The sequence below is a fragment of the Taudactylus pleione genome, unplaced genomic scaffold (genome assembly GCF_031769625.1).
Source record: "Taudactylus pleione unplaced genomic scaffold, aTauple2 ptg000054l, whole genome shotgun sequence".
NCBI classification, from domain to species: domain Eukaryota; kingdom Metazoa; phylum Chordata; class Amphibia; order Anura; family Myobatrachidae; genus Taudactylus; species Taudactylus pleione.
The window spans coordinates 3,092,584-3,110,938 of NW_028284456.1; positions in this window are offsets into that span (position 1 = coordinate 3,092,584).

Genomic DNA, 18,355 nt, shown 5'->3' on the forward strand with positions numbered 1-18,355 from the left:
ATCATTTGGGCCTGTTTTTGTTCCTACAGTATAATTAACCTCAATAACATTTATTTCCAGTAATTTCCAATCAATTTTGACCACCACACAATATTATTTGCTTCATCTAGTTAAGGCCAAAAGGTTGCATCCAGCTAGCTGGCTGACTAAGCTAAGTGACACAGTGGGCGGCACTAACATGTTGGCAGTTCAGCTCCTAATTTCTAACACGGATACAGTGTGTTATACAGTGTGGGTTGGATACACCAATAGTGCACTTACTGTGACAGCAGTGTAGGCAGAGCAGGGTTGCTGACGGTGTCCTCAGTACATGAAATGGCAGTGCTGCGGTGCTGGCAGTGTCCTCAGTGAAAGGTACCGGTGATGTCGGCAGTGTGGGGGTGCCAGCGTTGTCTTTAGTGCAGGTATGCTGCCCGTGTTGGCAATGCGGGGGTGCCAGTGCCAGTGGTGTCTTTAGTCCAGGTTTGCTGGCTGTGTCGGCAGTGCGGGGTGCCAGCGGTGTCTTTGGTGCAAGTTTGCTGGCTGTGTTGGCAGTGCGGGGGTGCCAGTGGTGTCTTTAGTGCAGGTTTTCTGGCTGTGCCGGCAGGGTGGGGGTGCCAGCGGTGTCTTTAGTGCAGGTTGGCTGGCTGTTTCGGCAGTGCAGGGGTTGCTGGCGGTGTCCTCAGTAAATGAAATGGCAGTGCTGTGGTGCTGGCAGTGTTCTCAGTGAAGGGTACCGGCAGTGTCGGCAGAGTGGTGGTGCCAACGGTATCCTTAGTGCAGGTTTGCTGTCTGTGTCAACAGTGCAGGGGTGTTCTCAATACAGGGTGCCGGTGGTGTCGGCAGAGCGGGGGTGCCAGCGGTGTCCTCAGTGCAGATTTGCTGACTGTGTCGACAGTGCAGGGGTGCTGGTGGTGTTCTCAGTGTGGGAGTGTCGGCAGTGTCGGCAGTATGGGGGTCGCTGACGGTATCCTCAGTACGTGGGGCAGCAATGCAGGGGAGCCGTGTTGGCGTCGGCAGCGGGGGATGCTGCCAGTGGGGGTGCCGGCGGTGTCGGCAGCGGTGGGTGCCAGCGGTGTCAGGCGGCGGTGGATGGCAGGCGCCATCTTCTTCTAGTGTTCATTTTCAGGACCAACACTCCTCAATCAGTATGATCAGACACGCTGCGTGCCTGCATTCACGGAACTGCTGTGCCTGTGCTGGTCGGAATGTGGACATGGCCGGGCTGCTTCAAGAGCGTGGTGGTGGTGGGACAGCACGTCTATGACATCACACACCATGACATTTCGCAGTGCGTAGGAGGTGCTGAGTGACTGTGTGCATGCGGTGCATGGAGGGCCAGGGAAGCCTTCCACTGCGCCACCGCTATGCCGGTGGCCTGCGGCCTGCTGCCGGGAGGAGCTGGGCCTCGGGCGGTCACTGCATTATTCTCTAACAGTAAGAAAAATAAAAATTCTGTCATGCTGTTCTGGGGCCTATTTTGATGGTGGGCCTGGAGCTGCCGCTCCATCAGCTTCATTGTTAATCCAGCCCTGCAGAAGGCTGCTACTTAGCCGAGCCCTCTTTCGATAATTAGTTGTTATGCGATCTTTTCATCTCACTCCTGACACAAATTTAGAAATTAGTTAACAGCGATTCTCTCTATACATTTTAGCACAATAAAGTTATACTTGCCAACTCTCCCTCATTGTCAGGGAGACTCCCTGAAATAACAGCAATCTACCTGACTCCCTGAAGAGTCTAGCAATCTCCCTGATTGCACTTACCCCATTATGAAGCTGTTATATTAAAAAAAAAATTCCCTGCATTGGTTATAAGGCACAATGATCCCTATGGCTACATGCATTTTCTATAATGTATCAGTGTGTTTTCACCAACAAATAGATCTTACTTAGGCTGGGTACACAAGTAAAGATATTTTGTCCAACCATCCAACTAGTTGATTGGTTGAAATGAAAATCTGGTAATGTATGGGAGTAACTGATGATCAACAATTTGCTCCTAAATGCCAGAAAACAGATGAAAATGGACGTCAGACAAGTTTGTTAAATGTTTGATCTAAACAATTTGTTTTTGTCCATTTTCCGGCATTTGGGAGCAAATTGCTGATTGCCATTTGCTTTCATACCTTACCAGATTTTCATTCCAACCAATCAACTAGTTGGATGGTTGGACAGAAAATCTTTACGTGTGTATGCACCTTAACTGCTTTTGGGTCTCGTTTACATTTGGATGTTATGACACGCCTCTCAGATGTAGCAGTACACGCCCACTTTACCACCGCGCTCATAGGTGCTGCTTTCACAATCTCCCTGAAATGCTTTTTCAAAAGTAGGCAAGTATGAATAAAGTAGTGGTGGGGGAATGCATGTCTGCAGAGAGCGCCCTGTCCTTAAGGCAAAGCACAATTTCAAAGAACATTTACAGTTCACAATTGAACATTTCACAGCACAGAAAATTTCTCTTGAATTACTGTAGACAGCTATAGAAAATGCTAAACATAATGTACTGGATGGCCATCCAAAAAGTTTACATCTATTAACTATGTGTCTTTTATTAACAACTTTGAAGATTATTTTGTGATTAATGCTTTATCTTCTACTTTGGCACCCAGAAATAAAAACTATAATCTGGCACTAGCAGTAAGGCAGATGGGACATTAGTCGCAATTTCTATTGCAGTCAAAATAGCATAGAAAATAAATGTCATAAAAGTGTCAGAAATGAGTCTGGGGCCTGCCTCAGAGATACACGTTATTGTAGCCATGACTAGGTCTTTAGCCGCAGCAATATTGTGTCTTTATGCTAATGCCGCAGCCGATGGGATTCGTACAGAGATGCCCACCGACTGCATATCTAATCCACAGCTGTGCGTATTAAGACGCACCACTGGCCACATCGGATGCACCATCAGATGCACCAGACTTATGGCAGGTACAATTTCTCCTTTTGAACATGGCCCCCAGGGTCAGTGCCATTGCGTTTGCAAACGCAGTCACTTAACATGACTAACCCGCGACATGTCCGCGTCTGGTTAGCCACTCCCGTTACCACCCAAAATCACCCATTGAAATTGCCTCTGTTTCCAAATTTGTTCTAATTCTCCCAGCGGTAACCATCACGGCGCATGCACAGTGCAGCTCGGACAGACTGAAAACATCAGGAGATTGCGTGCGCAATCGACACTGCATCTACCTCTACATCAGGCCCCGGGAGTTAGCAAACATTTTAAAACATGGAAATATACTAGAAGTTCAAAACTTTAGACCTATAAAGTGTTCTCTATAGAAGATATAATGAAAAACTCACACATTTAAAGGGAAAAATAAAATCAGCTGCTAACCATGGTATAGCTAATAGTACACATTCCCTAACATGTTTCGGAAATGTTAAGGGTCATTTTTTGCTAACAGAAATGTCTACATTGTATGGCCTTATTTATATTTTACTGTAAAACTGCAACTTTCGGGTAAACATATGTATCTGTACACTTAGGCTGGCCATACACTAGACCAACTTTAATCCAACCATCCAACTAGGTGGCTGGTAGGAATTATTTTTTTCTGTGGGGAGCAATGTGGCATAGTTGTTTTTTTCTGTGGTGAGGAATGTGGCATTGTTGTTTTTTTCTGTGGTGAGCAATGTGGCATTGTTGTTTTTTTCTGTGGGGAGCAAAGCGGTATTGTTGTTTTTTTCTGTGGGAAGCAATGCGGCATAGTTGTTTTTTTTTGTGGGGAGCAATGTGGCAAAGTTATTTTTTTCTGTGTTGAGCAATGTGGCATTGTTGTTTGTTTCTGTGGGGAGCAATGTGGCATTATTGTTTTTTTCTGTGGGAAGCAATGTGGCATAGTTGTTTTTTTTCTGTGGGGACAATGTAGCATAGTTGTTTTTTTCTGTGGGGAGCAATGTGGCATAGTTGTTTTTTTCTGTGGGGAGCAATGTGGCATTGTTGTTTTTTTCTCTGGGGAGCAATGTGGCATTGTTGTTTTTTTCTGTGGTGAGCAATGTGGCATAGTTGTGGTTTCTGTGGGGAGAAATGTGGCATTGTTGTTTTTCCTGTGGGGACAATGTGGCATAGTTGTTTTTTCTGTGGGGAGCAATGTGGCATAGTTGTTTTTTTCTCTGGGGAGCAATGTGGCATTGTTGTTTTTTTCTGTGGTGAGCAATGTGGCATAGTTGTGGTTTCTGTGGGGAGAAATGTGGCATTGTTGTTTTTTCTGTGGGGAGCAATGTGGCATAGTTGTTTTTTCTGTGGGGAGTAATGTGGCATAGTTGTTTTTTTCTGTGGGGAGCAAAGTGGCATTGTTGTCTTTTTCTCTGGGGAGCAATGTGGCATAGTTGTTTTTCTCTGTGTGGAGCAATGTAGCATAGTTGTTTTTTTATGTGGGGAGCAATATGGCATTGTTGTTTTTTTTGTGGTGACAATGTGGTATAGTTGTTTTTTTCTGTGGGGAGCAATGTGGCATAGTTGTTTTTTCTGTGGGGAGCAATGTGGCATAGTTGTTTTCTTTCTGTGGGGAGCAATGTGGCATAGTTGTTTTTTTCTGTGGGGAGCAATGTGGCATAGTTGTTTATCTGTGGAGAGCAATATGGCATAGTTGTTTTTTTCCTTGGAGAGCAATGTGGCAAAGTTGTTTTTTTTCTTGTAGGGGCCAATGTGTTAAATATTTGTTCCTGTTGGGGCCTATGTATGTGTTTTTTTCCCCCGTGTGAGCTAATGTGTGTGTGCTCTTTTTCCAATAGTGTACTGACGGTGTGTCTTGGCAATTTTAAAATCATGGTCGGTGTGCTGTGAGTTGAAAAAGGTTGAAAATCACAATCTAGTGTATGACCAGCTTTAGGTTTCCGCAGTTGTATTGTAAGTCACACATAGGACAGTATTCAATTAGAAGCAAAAAGCCATTTTCCGCGGAAAAGTATGGTGGATTGGGTGTTTTTTGCATTGGTCGGAACTTATCTCCAAATTAAATTCCAGCGGGTTTTCGCCTACACGGAAAGTCAATGCATTGTAATAGGCGAAAAAGTTTTGCCTAAGAATGGCAGGAGAAAAGAAGTGCTACATTTTATTTTGGGGGGGGGCAAAGATAAGGAAAACACTCAGAACCCTTGGGACAGCCCCCCAAAGGACAACTGTGTCAAAAAAATCCCTAGGAAAAACATAAGAACACCCCAAAATAGTACTTTCATTTTGGGGGCAAAAATGTAAAAAGTGGGTGCACAAGTGTAACCCCCCTTTTTACCACTAAAGGGTCACCAGGTTACTACCACCTTTGTTACTCCTATGATGTATAATGTACCCATATATTCTACTGTACCCACCCTTAACCTCTCTTTAAGTGGTGTACCTTTACTCTATCAGTGCCTCCACCCAAGTATCAGTATATAGTGTGGCCTACTTGGGAAAGCCATAACACAATGTAATATAGGTATGTGGAAATAGACTCAACATATATGTATATTTTCAACACCTTTGACACCACTTACTCTATAATTTGGGTACGGCTCATCGGATGCTAAAGCTTGAATTTTATTGTTACAGATCATCAGATTCCAAGACAATAACTTCCGTAGCAACTGGCTTTATGTCATAACAAATTAACATTTATTGTTAATATATAGTTATTAATAACCGAGAATTACAGCTACTTTAGATATACCTATCTTATATAATGATTATTCTCCGTTTTACAAAATTATTCCTTACACCTGTAACTATATTATGTTAAATAAGAACATATTACAATTTATAGGATTGGTAGTACTGGTACCAGAAGAACACATAACTACTACAGCTGTATTTATATATGCATATATAGTTTTACTAACTTTAAAAAGTGTTCAAGTTGAACGTTCACAAGTCCTGTATCTCCAATCAATATATATTTATATATTAAGTATGGATTCTGAAGGTTCCGACTGGGCTGTGTTAAAAGGTAGCAAATACTCCAACTGGCCACTATATGCGAGTGTTGCATGTCTTATACTGAGTTTGTCAGCCAGAAATATAATGAAAAGGTCTCTCCGGACGAATCCTTTGGTAATTGTAATAACTGACCATTAGTTTGTAATTTTGTACACATCCGGAGAGCAAGTACTATACTGCAGTGCTTCTTATGGCAGTTAGTATTTAGTGCACTGCATTGCAGGAGTTCTCTTCACTCTACCAACTATCAGTCCACTCTAATTGGCTTCCGATCAGGCACTACTATGGTCACGCCCCTTCCCCAGCTCATTACTCCGGAGCTGTAGGTAGACAAGTATGCCTGACACTGTGGTATTTGTCTATGTGAGTGTTTTGCATAATACTCACTGTTAGCAGGGCGCTGCTGCTAACTTATCCATCAGGAGCCTTGCTCTCTCAGCTTCCCATCATGCCCCCTGATGACCACTGCTGCTGGGCTGTCCTATAGGGAACTGCCTCTGACTGTTCTGCCTCCTTATACTGCAGACATGTCCCCTCACAGCCTTTTTCCTAGCACCACCCAGCAACCAGGCAGCTTCACCTTCACTCCGGCTCTCCCTGTGCTGCTCAGCCTCGGAGGGTTGCTGGCCATGCCCCCTCTCCTTGTACACGGACTGACAGCAGTATGGTGAGCGCTGCTCTGCCGCTCTGGCCGCTGCCTCTCAGGTAGGGAGAGTTCCCCTGCCCACTGGTCTCCTGTGGCAGCTCCATCACCGGCTCTGTCCCCCTGTGCCCGGCAGCTCATCGCCGCTCAAAGGCTGCCTGGGTCACAGGAGGGCAGGCACTGGAAGGAGGGATCAGCAGACTGCCTCTCAACTGCTGCTAACAGCTGTTATATATCCTCCCTCTCTCCGGATCCTCTTTTCCTGACAGGAACCAATTCACTTCCACCTATATTACTCCGCCCCCTTCTGCAACTATCACCAATGTCTGTGAAATGTATATTTGCAGCATGAAGCACTAAAGTCCACTGGCATCATAGATATCTAAAATGCACAGGGTACATACATTTCCACATATTTACTTATATTTACATCACATCACATATATCCCTACAGTATATTTAACATTTACCTCATAAATGGCATTTTGCTGTAAATACATGAAAGAAATATATTTTTACCTCATATCCTATATGAATTTCACATACATTTTTCTGTTATAACAATTAATGTAGGTTATAACACTCAATTCACCATACCATATTTACGGATATAGTTATTATTAACTCATTCTTAGACATCTATTTTCTCTTTTATACATCACTTTAACCCTTACGCAGGGTTACACAAGCATAAAAACTAGCGAAAAATAGCCTTTTTGGGGTGCTGTAAGAAGGGGCCAAGTGGTTTTGGGATTGCAGGTGCATGTATGAGGGTGGTTTTTCACGTTTTTTTAAAAGTTCAGTTTTGAGACATAAAAATATGCTAAACCCATTTACAAGTACCCCAAATTTGACAGGAGTACTTATTCTCACCAAAAAATACTGCTTAATACCATTCTTCATCACTTGTGCAAAGACGCTAATAAGAAGCTATTGAAACAACTTAAGTACCCCAAACCATTTCATTAGGTTCTATTCAGACTCATCTACGTTGATCCCCAATGTTAGTGCATCTTTTTGGGGGGATCTGGCTGATTTCCCATATTCTGACAGCACTTTCCGCCTGTTCTGAATTGCTACTTGCCGTTTTCGCGTGGTTTGTAATTTAATTCGGTGAATAGCGGGGACACACACGATAAGTTTCCACGTCCAAAACACGCGATGTTGGCGAAAAGTCGGGCAGGCGAAACTAAATGAATACCGCCCATAGCTAGATATGTGAAATTTTAAGTCTAATGTAATGTGTCTCCAGAGCAAAAATGCAGTCATTATCAACTCGCCCGAGCCTGAACACACCATAAATCCTCTGCAAGTGTAAGGGGACATAAATGCAAAATTATATATACTGTATACTGGGTAAAATGTATGCTAATGGCATTTTTACAAGGTGCAAGTGGCATTGCATCTATTTTATTTAAATTGGGGCCTATATTATTATTATTATCCTTTATTTATATGGCGCCACAAATGTTCCGCAGCGCCTTACAAAGTACATAAACAAGTTGTAGACAAGCGACTTATAGAACAATACAATACAGGACCAGGAGATGGATAATATATATTGCTACATTAGTGACCATAACACCCAGATAAGCAACAGAGCATAAGCACCAAGTGTTAGATGCCCTAGTGGTGAGTAAGAAGTAGATGAAACTAAAGTAGGGAGAAGAACAAGAGGTTAAAGGGCCCTGCTCGTAAGAGCTTACATTCTATAAGACAATGCCTAAAGCTGGCCACACACTAGACCAACTTACATCCAACCAGCCAACTTGTTGATTGGTTGGAATGAAAATCTGGTAAGGTATGGGAGTAACTGATTATCAGCAATTTGCTCCTAAATGACAGAAAACAGGTGAAAATGGTCATCAGACAAGTTTGTTAAATGTTTGATCTAAACTATTTGTTCAAAACAACAGTTTTTGTCCATTTTCCAGCGTTTGGGAGCAAATTGCTGATTGTCATTTGCTTTCATTCCTTACCAGATTTTCATTCCAACCAATCAACAAGTTGGCTGGTTGGATGTAAGTTGGTCTAGTGTGTGGCCAGCTTTACAGTTACTTGCTAGATTATTGCATTGATATGCTCTTACTGGGACCCATTTACAAAAACAAAAGCCTGAAGTATCTTCTGTTTTACTACACACTAGATATATTGATGAATGCCACAATTCTGCATTTTCATTGATAGTTTTAGTAGATACGGTACTTTGGCAGACATTGTAAAGGATTGCTTGCAATCACATTCATGAATCTAAACTTTTCTCTGAAAATATTGCTTGTTTGAGCATTGTTTTTGTCTTGTAAAGCTCATTATATTCAAAGGACATCAGGGTTGTCTTTAGGTTAAGTGTGACAATTAAACATGCAATTCCTGGGCACAGAGATGTAAGTAGAAGTTTGCGGGCCACTTGGGAAAATTTTGAAGGAGTTCCCAAACTTTCTAGGCAGAGATACCCCCCCCTCACCTTAAAGGGGCAACCACTTGACTCCTTTTACTGCCTGTCACTCCACTGTGAGTACCCCCCTCAGAGAAGAGAATTGCTGGCTGAGAGGCAGAAAAAGATGCTCCCCGGCCGCTCTGACTGTGAATTATACATAATCATAGTGGCCAGGCAGCGTTCTCTACCTGCCTTCTAGCCTGCAGCCACAGAGCTGGATTAAGGAAGGAGGGCACAGTGACACGTCCCCCCAGGCCCCCTCTCCCAGGGGACCCCACGTACTGTACTTTAATCACAGCTGCAGTGCAATGTAATGTTGGAGAGGAGCAGTGAAGTACCAGGATATTACCGCCAGGGAGTTTCAAGATACCTACAGCTGGACCTTGCATTCCCAAGGTGGGCCTGCACCTGTATATCTGAACTTTTTACTCCCCATGGGGTCTATTTACTAAACTTTGTTAGGAGATAAAGTGAACGGAGATAAGGTACCAGCCAATCAGCTTCTAGTTGCCATTTTTTAAACACAGCCTGTGAGATGGCAGTTAGGAGCTGATTGGTTGGTACCTTATCTCTGTCCACTTTATCTCCTAACAAAGCTTAGTAAATAGACCTCTATATCTGGTATGCTGTCTGAATCACTAAGTCGTCTATATTATTGATTTATTAGTTATTAAATCAGTTTTACACTAACGAGAGCTCTCTTTTATTGAATGTGTATATACTGTACAATTGGAGAAATGAGTGCAAGTATGGATATCCTGTTATCCACGCATAGAGGCCTACATTCAGGAGCTGACCCTGTGAGTATTGAAACAACTACACTTGGTGCTGTTTGTTCCTACATAAATTTGTTTCATCTTGAACATAGGAAGATTTGGAAACCTGGAACTTGTGTCGTTACAATTGGTACTTTATTGATGCTACCCTAATTGAGGGTGCGCATATTTACTCTGATATATTTATGTATGTTCTTTTGTAGTGGTTGGTGATAGCCACTTGTATACACTGCCGCACCTATTTTCAAGAGCAGGAGATGTATGTTCAGAGCAGGAACTGCTGGAGAAGAGAAGAGGGATGTGGAGTCCATAATCTTTGCTTTACATCATGTTTTTTTATGTTTAAACATTGATTTTGTTGAAAGTACCAATATATCGAATTGTTTACATTTATATACCCGGGAATGGGTTGGTAGGGGCACCAGTGCATTGCTTTGCGCAGGACCTACAATGCTGTTAAGACGGCCCTACCTAGAATGCTATCTCACATGCACAGTATGCTTCTGAATCTCATAAGTGGACCTCTCCAGCTTCTATAGCTAATTGACACGTTTACGGATCCCGCTCCATAAAAATTGACAAAATAGTAGCCCATAGACTACTACTGTATAGGATAATTCTATCTGCAGATGGCGTTACATTCTGGAACTTGGTAAATCCAACGGCAAATGAGCCCCATAGAAACCTCCAGAGTACATATGGGGGGTCCATAGTACATCTGGGGCATCCATAGCAGTGGCGGCTCCAGAGGTAGGGCTGCAGCGCAGTCCAAAATTCAAATAGGGGAGCTACACCAACTGCCCTACCAAACGCTGCCAAACATCGCCGGCAAGGACTCACTGGCAGTTGGTGTGGTTCCCACCTCTGTAGTACATCTGGTAAATATATTTTTCTAAATATTATGTAAATATTTAATGATAAACAGGCCCCTTTGAATACAGAATTATTGGTTTATCTTCACAAATGTATGTGTTTACCTAATAAATGTGTTGGGAATACAGTATGTGTGTACAGCGGAGTAATGTACACACCAGCGGAATTGTATTTGACCCAATAACAAGTCTGATGGCTTAACCATTAGTGTAGTCTATTGATAAGTGTCTCCTTGATGTGGGTAGTGATGCAGAGTGCTGGAACACAGTATCACGGGTAAATATCAGCAGGTCTCTTGGAGCTAAAGGGGAGACGTTCATCTCCCACTATGTCAGTCTACATACACAGCGGTCTATTTACTAAGCTTTGTTAGGAGATAAAGTGAACGGAGATAAGGTACCAACCGATCAGGTCTTAACTGCCATCTCACAGGCTGTGTTTGAAAAATGACAGTTAGAAGTTGATTGGCAGGTACCTTATCTCCGTTCACTTTATCTCCTAACACAGTTTAGTAAATAGACCCCACAGTCTAGATGGCACTGCGCATGTGCAGTAGTAACCCTGGTGGCCATCTTGGTAAGGGAATGAGGATTCATCCTTGGAGGAGCCATATTGGAGAATGCACAGTAAGGGTCTCCCATTCTAACAATACAGATGGGTCCACATACATCTAGCCTCCAGGCGCGTTAAACAGCCATTTTTGTAGTGTCATGCCATGGCGTGACTCAGTAACGCTGAGCGTCTTTTCGTGCATATTTTTACCTTCAAATGTGTGTTATACGCACAGCAATGTGAATAGATAGCACAATCAGCTTCTGCTGATTTAAATGATATGCAGCATGCCTATGTTCTCTATGCTTCTGCTGGTGTATCTGCATGCTAAATACTACGTTACAGTGTTACAGCCGCTGACACTGTAACGTAATATTTAGCATGCAGATACACCCGCAGTCACACACAGAACATGGAGATGCTGCATATCATTTTAATCAGCAGATGATTAAGATGCATTTGAAGGTAAAAAGACGCATGAAAAGACGCTCAGCGCTACTGAGTCACACTGAGCTCCCACGTTATGTGTGGAGCGACTTGTAGCGCTCGGAGGATAGATGTATGTGGGCACTTCTGTATGCCCTAGATGGAGCAAAATTGTGGGAATACAGGGTTTCTCAATTAGGACCAATGTCAGACATTTGCAGTCTCTACCCAATTCAGCTTGTTAGCATATCCAATCCAACAAAATGTAATTTTTTGTGTCGTATCTGTCCAGACAGCAACCCTATTTCAAATATTCCTTATTTTGTATAGAACATTATATTAGCATTGACATTTATTTATATATGTAACATCAGTATATTAAATTGCTCTTTTCAAATTACTGATCTGTCCAAGAACTTATTATTATCTTGAGCTACAATCAATAGCATTTTATCATGTTAATCAGAATTCAAAAATGCTTAATAAATAAAAGTAAATTATGCATAAAACATCATAACATAACTTCATAACATAAAACATCATAACAAAAAACATCATAACATAACATTATAACATAAAACATCATAACATTATAAAACAGGAAGACATGTTTTTAGCGTTGTTCTTATAAATACTCCAAGATTAAGCTTATATCTTTCTAACAAAGCAGGTTACTCCTGTCTGTCTCCCACTCCCCTTGTAAGATCTCATATGCTTTTCTTTCAATCACTTTTATCTTCATCTCCTTCCCACTGCCAACAACAAAAACTAACCTTTGGGTTTGGCCACCCCCCTGCTTATTTGGGTGTAACAACTGCTGCTGCAGCAATGTTTATAAACCTTGTCCATGCCCTGCAATGTTCTGTACTATTACTCACATTTTTTCTTGTTTTGTTCATACTGTCTATTTATGTACTTGTAAGGCGCTGCAGACCCCCTGTGGCGTCATATAAATAAAGCATAATAATAATACATTGCTTTATATTTGATGCTTCATTGCAAAGTAAGTGCTTATCCCTCACTTCTTGAGAGATGTCATTGTCATGATGGTGGAGAAACAATTTTGGGGTAATGTTTTATCCTAAAGCTGGGTACACACTGACAGATATATTGGGCGATCAAATGATTGGCCAATAGATCTGGTGACCGTCGTCCAGTATGTACCAGCAATGTCTGTGAACGACGTCGTTCACAGACATATCGCGTCGGCTGTGCTGCACAGCCGAAAGACAGATATATCTGCAGACATATCTGTCCATTGGCAAGCAACTCCCGGACAGCGGGACCCGCGGCTGCCTAGAACATGATTGTCATTCAGTGTATATGAACAACCATCATCTACAGATATATCTGCAGATCACTCGATCTGCAGATATATCTTTACCGTGTGTACCCACCGTAAGAGAGTATTGGCGTAGGCATGCTGACCATAATTATTCATAACACATGCTATAAAGGAAAGTAATGACAATAAGGAGGAGGGATTAGCTACATGAACATCATCTGCAAAAGCAGAAAGTTCCGCTTTGTTGCCGACTTTAATTCCGTCAAATGTGAGTCAGTTATTATATATGGAGAATGAGGGCATCACTGACTGGTACCTCTACCTACTCTTACGCATGTCCTTTGAAGAATGTTTGTAAAGAGGAATGAGGGACCAGATAAAAGTAATAAATGATGGAAGTAAAAGTTGGCCCAAAATCCCTAAGATATAGAATCTAAAATAAATGGGTCATATACAAAGAGTAAAATGACTAATCGGTATATAAGCTTAATAACATATTTGGTGAGTTAGCTTGATGGTAAGACGCCAACATGGCTGCAGTAACAGTGAGAACACTTAATTTATGATCAGTAAATAAATCCATCAGGATGGACTGCAATTAAATCGCCATCATTTTGGCTAAAAAATTCATATCAAAATTAAGAATGTTTATTGGGTAAAATACTGTATGAAGATACGGGTTGAGAATGTTTATCTGGTTTTAGAAGTAAAATTCTAGGAGCCTTGTTAAATGAGGGGAAATGCAGCCGCTGCCTGCGGTTAGATGGATTGAGCTGTAAGGGTCACAGTATGCTGAAAATATGCTTACATTATGGCCTGCAAATCTGCTGCAATCTGAGCCTTTGTGTGGATGAAGGTCAAAGATAATGTAATGGAAATGTCACTATCCAAAAGCTTTTTGAGACAGTTACAACTTGAGAGGATATCTTCTCCCAGGACGTGTCTTTGGTGGATTTCGTCTATAGACCTATTGTCATAGATAACAACATAAAAGTGATGGAAATACTGTAAGACTGTATGAAGCTAGACTCTGGAGTGTGTTCTCATGGAAAATGCCGGGGATTCTTTCATCCCCACAATAGAGTTTTTCTTTTTAGATGGTTTTGGCATGGTAGCCAGCAATCGTTCAGGTTTTTGTCCCCATCTATAGTATTTATATTTTGAATAGTCAACCTTTTGCTTTGTTTATGTGAGGGAGAAATGGTACAGGGGTTTGCATTCCTGTTTATATTTACTTAGAGATTCTCCCCTGGGTGAATATATACTGTACAAGCCTTAATGGCATCAGCGAAAGACTGTTGTATTCATTTGTAACAAGCTCTGGCCTCTCGTTTTCTATTTGAAACATAGCTAATCATACGATCGACCACAGAGCATGCGATGTGCTAAAAATCGCAACATCCATCTGCAAAACGGACTTGCATGCAACTCCAAATCATCCCATCTGTGTATAAGTTTCATTGAGACATCGACTAAATGAAAATATTTGTTCGGTTTACTAAGCATTTTATATGTAATTCATTCTGACTGCCAGGCATTGTTTTATGACCTGTAATTGTCCACTAAGTGCATTTTTGTGGCTGGGATTTCAAAAACTGAATGAGCAACATGTAATACACAGTAGGATATAATAATAATGTTCCTGAAGCTTGAGAGGTCATCCGGTCTGATGTGGGTAATTTCATCCATTAGCACTTGCTTAGACAAAAACAAAATGTTTATCTGACTGCGAGACCCAATCTTTCTCTTCCCACATAGCTTAGTGATTCACCCTTTCTTTTAACACATTTAGCAAGGTACAGGCATCTGTTCCCATAGTCACCCGTAAACAAACTGTGCCTTGTTTAATTAACACTGACTCACTGGTTGATTGCGTTCCCTTGATAAGATTTGTATACATTTCAGACAATGGTCTTTTGTTACAGAGTTTATTGAATATAGCACATTTCCAGCTTTATGAATAGTCTAAAAATAGACACAGAATTGGAATCTGGGACTTGTCTGTGCATCATAAATGATGTGGTAAAATTGAAGGAAGTGACATTTTAAGATGTGTAACATAAATTGATGAACGGTTATAAGCAAAATATAACACAACACTTACAATTTATAGTTTTCAGTAGGTGTAACCGATTAAAGCTATATTTGGAAAGTAAAATTGATTTGTTATTGTTTCAATCTATTACATGCAGGTTTTTGTTTGATTTGAAGTCATGTAGTCAGTTGAATGTTTGCTAAAATATATCCTTAAACTTTTGCATTCATTACGAGACAAGAGTTTTATATATTGCAATTAGAAAGTGTGATTTTGAGTTGAACTCAAGCGCATTTGAGCACTGTAGTTTTAGCGCAAAATATTCTAAAGTATGCATGGACAAAATATCAGCCTGCATTTTGAGCTACATGTATATAATATTTTGACAGTGTTATTAACAGTGTGAAAAAATGTAATTTTCAATCTAATAAGCAATTATATGCAGACGAAAATACAAAATACAATTAAATAAAACCTTCTAATTTAAAAAAATCAAATGGGAACCATAGTTCAAATTGAAATGTTAATTAAGTAATGTAAATAAATTGCCACTACTTCATATAATATAGACATGAGGCTAATGAATTAAGGAGTATATATATATATATATATATATATATAATGGTAACCACGAATGGGGGGACCAGCACACCAGATGAAGTATCAAAAGATTTTTTTTGATACTTCATCTGGTGTGCTGGTCCCCCCATTCGTGGTTACCATTATGCAATTTCATATGTCTGTGCACCCTGCATTTATTTATTATTTTTGAGTGTGCATTACTTCTCTTTTTCAATATATATATATATATATATATATATATACATATATATATATATATATATATCGGATTTGTCAATTTGTAATTGTGTCACAATTGCATCAACCCTTCCTTACTGTATTTGGCCTATGCTTTTCAATCCTATCGGTTCCTTTTCCCCAAGAGGAGGAAATGTAAGTTGATGATATGCAAAAATGAATGTATTTATGTACATGTAAGAATGTTCTATGCACATGCGCAGTACAAAAATACACTATTGCAGCTACAGTAAGCAGATCTATATAGTGTGCAGCTATACATTACATAGATCTGCTTAGCTGAAATGGTTTAGATTGAAAATTACAACTAGCTTCATATACTAGGCTTGCAACACAGGAGCAATTAGCTTTTATGTTAAGTGTCTAGTGTAGACCCGGGTATGGAATGCTGAGAAATGTTTGTTTTAAATACATAGGGATTTAAGTGAAGGTGTTGATATGTATGTAAGGGAGACAATAAAACAAGCCTGCCCCCCAATACATTGGTAGAACATCGCAAAAACAAAGTTACTATGGTAGAGGTTCCCTAACGCGGTAATCAAGGTACCTGAAAAGTTCCGGTTTTAGAGATATCTATGGTTGAGCACAGGTGGTTAAATCAAATTGACGAAGGTACTAATTAAGTCACCTGTAGTCAAGCTTGGATAGCCTTAAAACCTGGACTGTTTAGGGTGGCTTGGGGACCGAGTTTGGGAACCTCTGTACTATGGTGAGGAATCATTGGATCCTCACCATTGTAGGGTTAGCCACCCAAAACCAAACCATCAATTCTTCCATGCCTAGGTATCACAGACTTTTAATATGAAGTACACAGCCCCAGATGAATTTATAAATCAAAACTGTCTCAGCAAGAAATCCCGATGTTGGATGCTAGTACTGTACTATATATAATGCAATGTGTAGATAAGATACAGCTGCAAAAAGGTAAGAGTCCTGTGTAAAAGTTAGCACAGTTACAACAAAAAAATATGACTTAAAGCAACAGCTGAAAAGGCAAATGCCAAAATGTGTTGCTGCTCCTGTGGTGATCCAATGACTCCAAATTTTATCCCTTACTTAATGAAAGGGGAACTAAGGTGCTTTCATCTGCTATCTGCTCCGGCCATTACCCTAAAGGATCCAAGGACACTGTTACCTAGACGCTGCATACTGCGGTGACTCATACTAGCACTCTGTCCTCAGAGAGACCCAGCAGGTACAATTAAATCTTGGTGGTGTGGCATCTGATACCACTCGCACTACCTAAGTTGAAGACCAGAGGTGATATACGGAACTGAGGCGGAGCAGCCCCTGCCAAACGTTAAAACTGCCTATCCTTTGGACGGGATCGGGATAAGAGAATTACTGCTGCTGACTGTGACCGAGACCTAATACTGTAGAAAAACACAGATATGTTCTCTTATCAAGTCACCTATAGCTAAATGCTTTCATAAGCGGCTTAAGCGGAGCTCATAATAATATTAAGCACTTATCTGGTGAACATTCCAATAACTTGGTTTCTAGGAGATGAGAGACCGAAAGGATTCTAACTCGTGTCTTATTTTTGAGACTGTTGGAGTGCTGGACTTTTGTTACTATTATTATCCTTTATTTATATGGTGCCACAAGTGTTCCGCAGCGCCTTACATAGTACATAGACAAATAAGTGAACAAGAAATAAGTAACTTACAGTACGTTACAGTGCAGGACAAGGACATGGTTTATAAAACACTCACAATAAGCAGCAGGGAGTTAGCAGTCAAGTGTTAGGTGCCTTTATGGGGAGTAAAGAGTAGAGGAAAGTGTAAGGAGAATCACATGAGGGAAGAGGTCCTTGTTTGTGAGAGATCACATTCTAAAGGGTGGGTGGGGCAGGCAGACAGGCGTGACACAGATTGGGTAGATAGGGAGGAAAGAGCATGAAGTGGGTTAGAATGAGAGCTAGAAGGTCTTGATGAAGTAATGGGTCTTGAGAGCCCATTTGAAGATTTGTAGAAAGGTGCAGACTCTTATAGGGAGAGGGAGAGAGTTCCAAAGGTAGGGAGCAGCACAGGCAAAATCTTGAGGCGGGAGTGGGAGGAAGTAATCAGTTGGCAACAGGGGCGGCATGCATTTGTTGAGCAAAGTGGACGGTGTGAAGGGAGATGAGGTCAGAGATGTAAGTGGGAGAGGATTGGGGGCGAGATGCACTAACATCTCGGCATACTTACCGCCGGTCACCACCTCCCTGCTGATCGCATATGCACTAACATATGCGATCAGCAGCACAAAGGACAGCTCTTCTGATAAGAGCTGTCCTTTGCGATCTGCCCTGCGCCGTGGACTTCCGGGTTTATGACCCGGGAGTCCATCTGCGCATGCGCAGAGTGACGTGACGGCCGTGGGGCATGCTGGGAGAGATCCAGTCAGATCCCTCCTTGCAGCGCGATGTGGTAGAAGCTCATATGCTTCTATAGGGTAACGCCAGCAAAAGCTCCGCACCTCAGCCTGGCGGCCAGGAGATTGGGAAGCAGATGTAGAACATTTGGAGAGGAAGATGAGCCAAGCAGCAGCATTGAGGACCGATTGTAGTGTGGAGATGTGGAAGACTAAGAGGCCAGCTAGGAGAAGGTTACAGCATCGGTGTCCC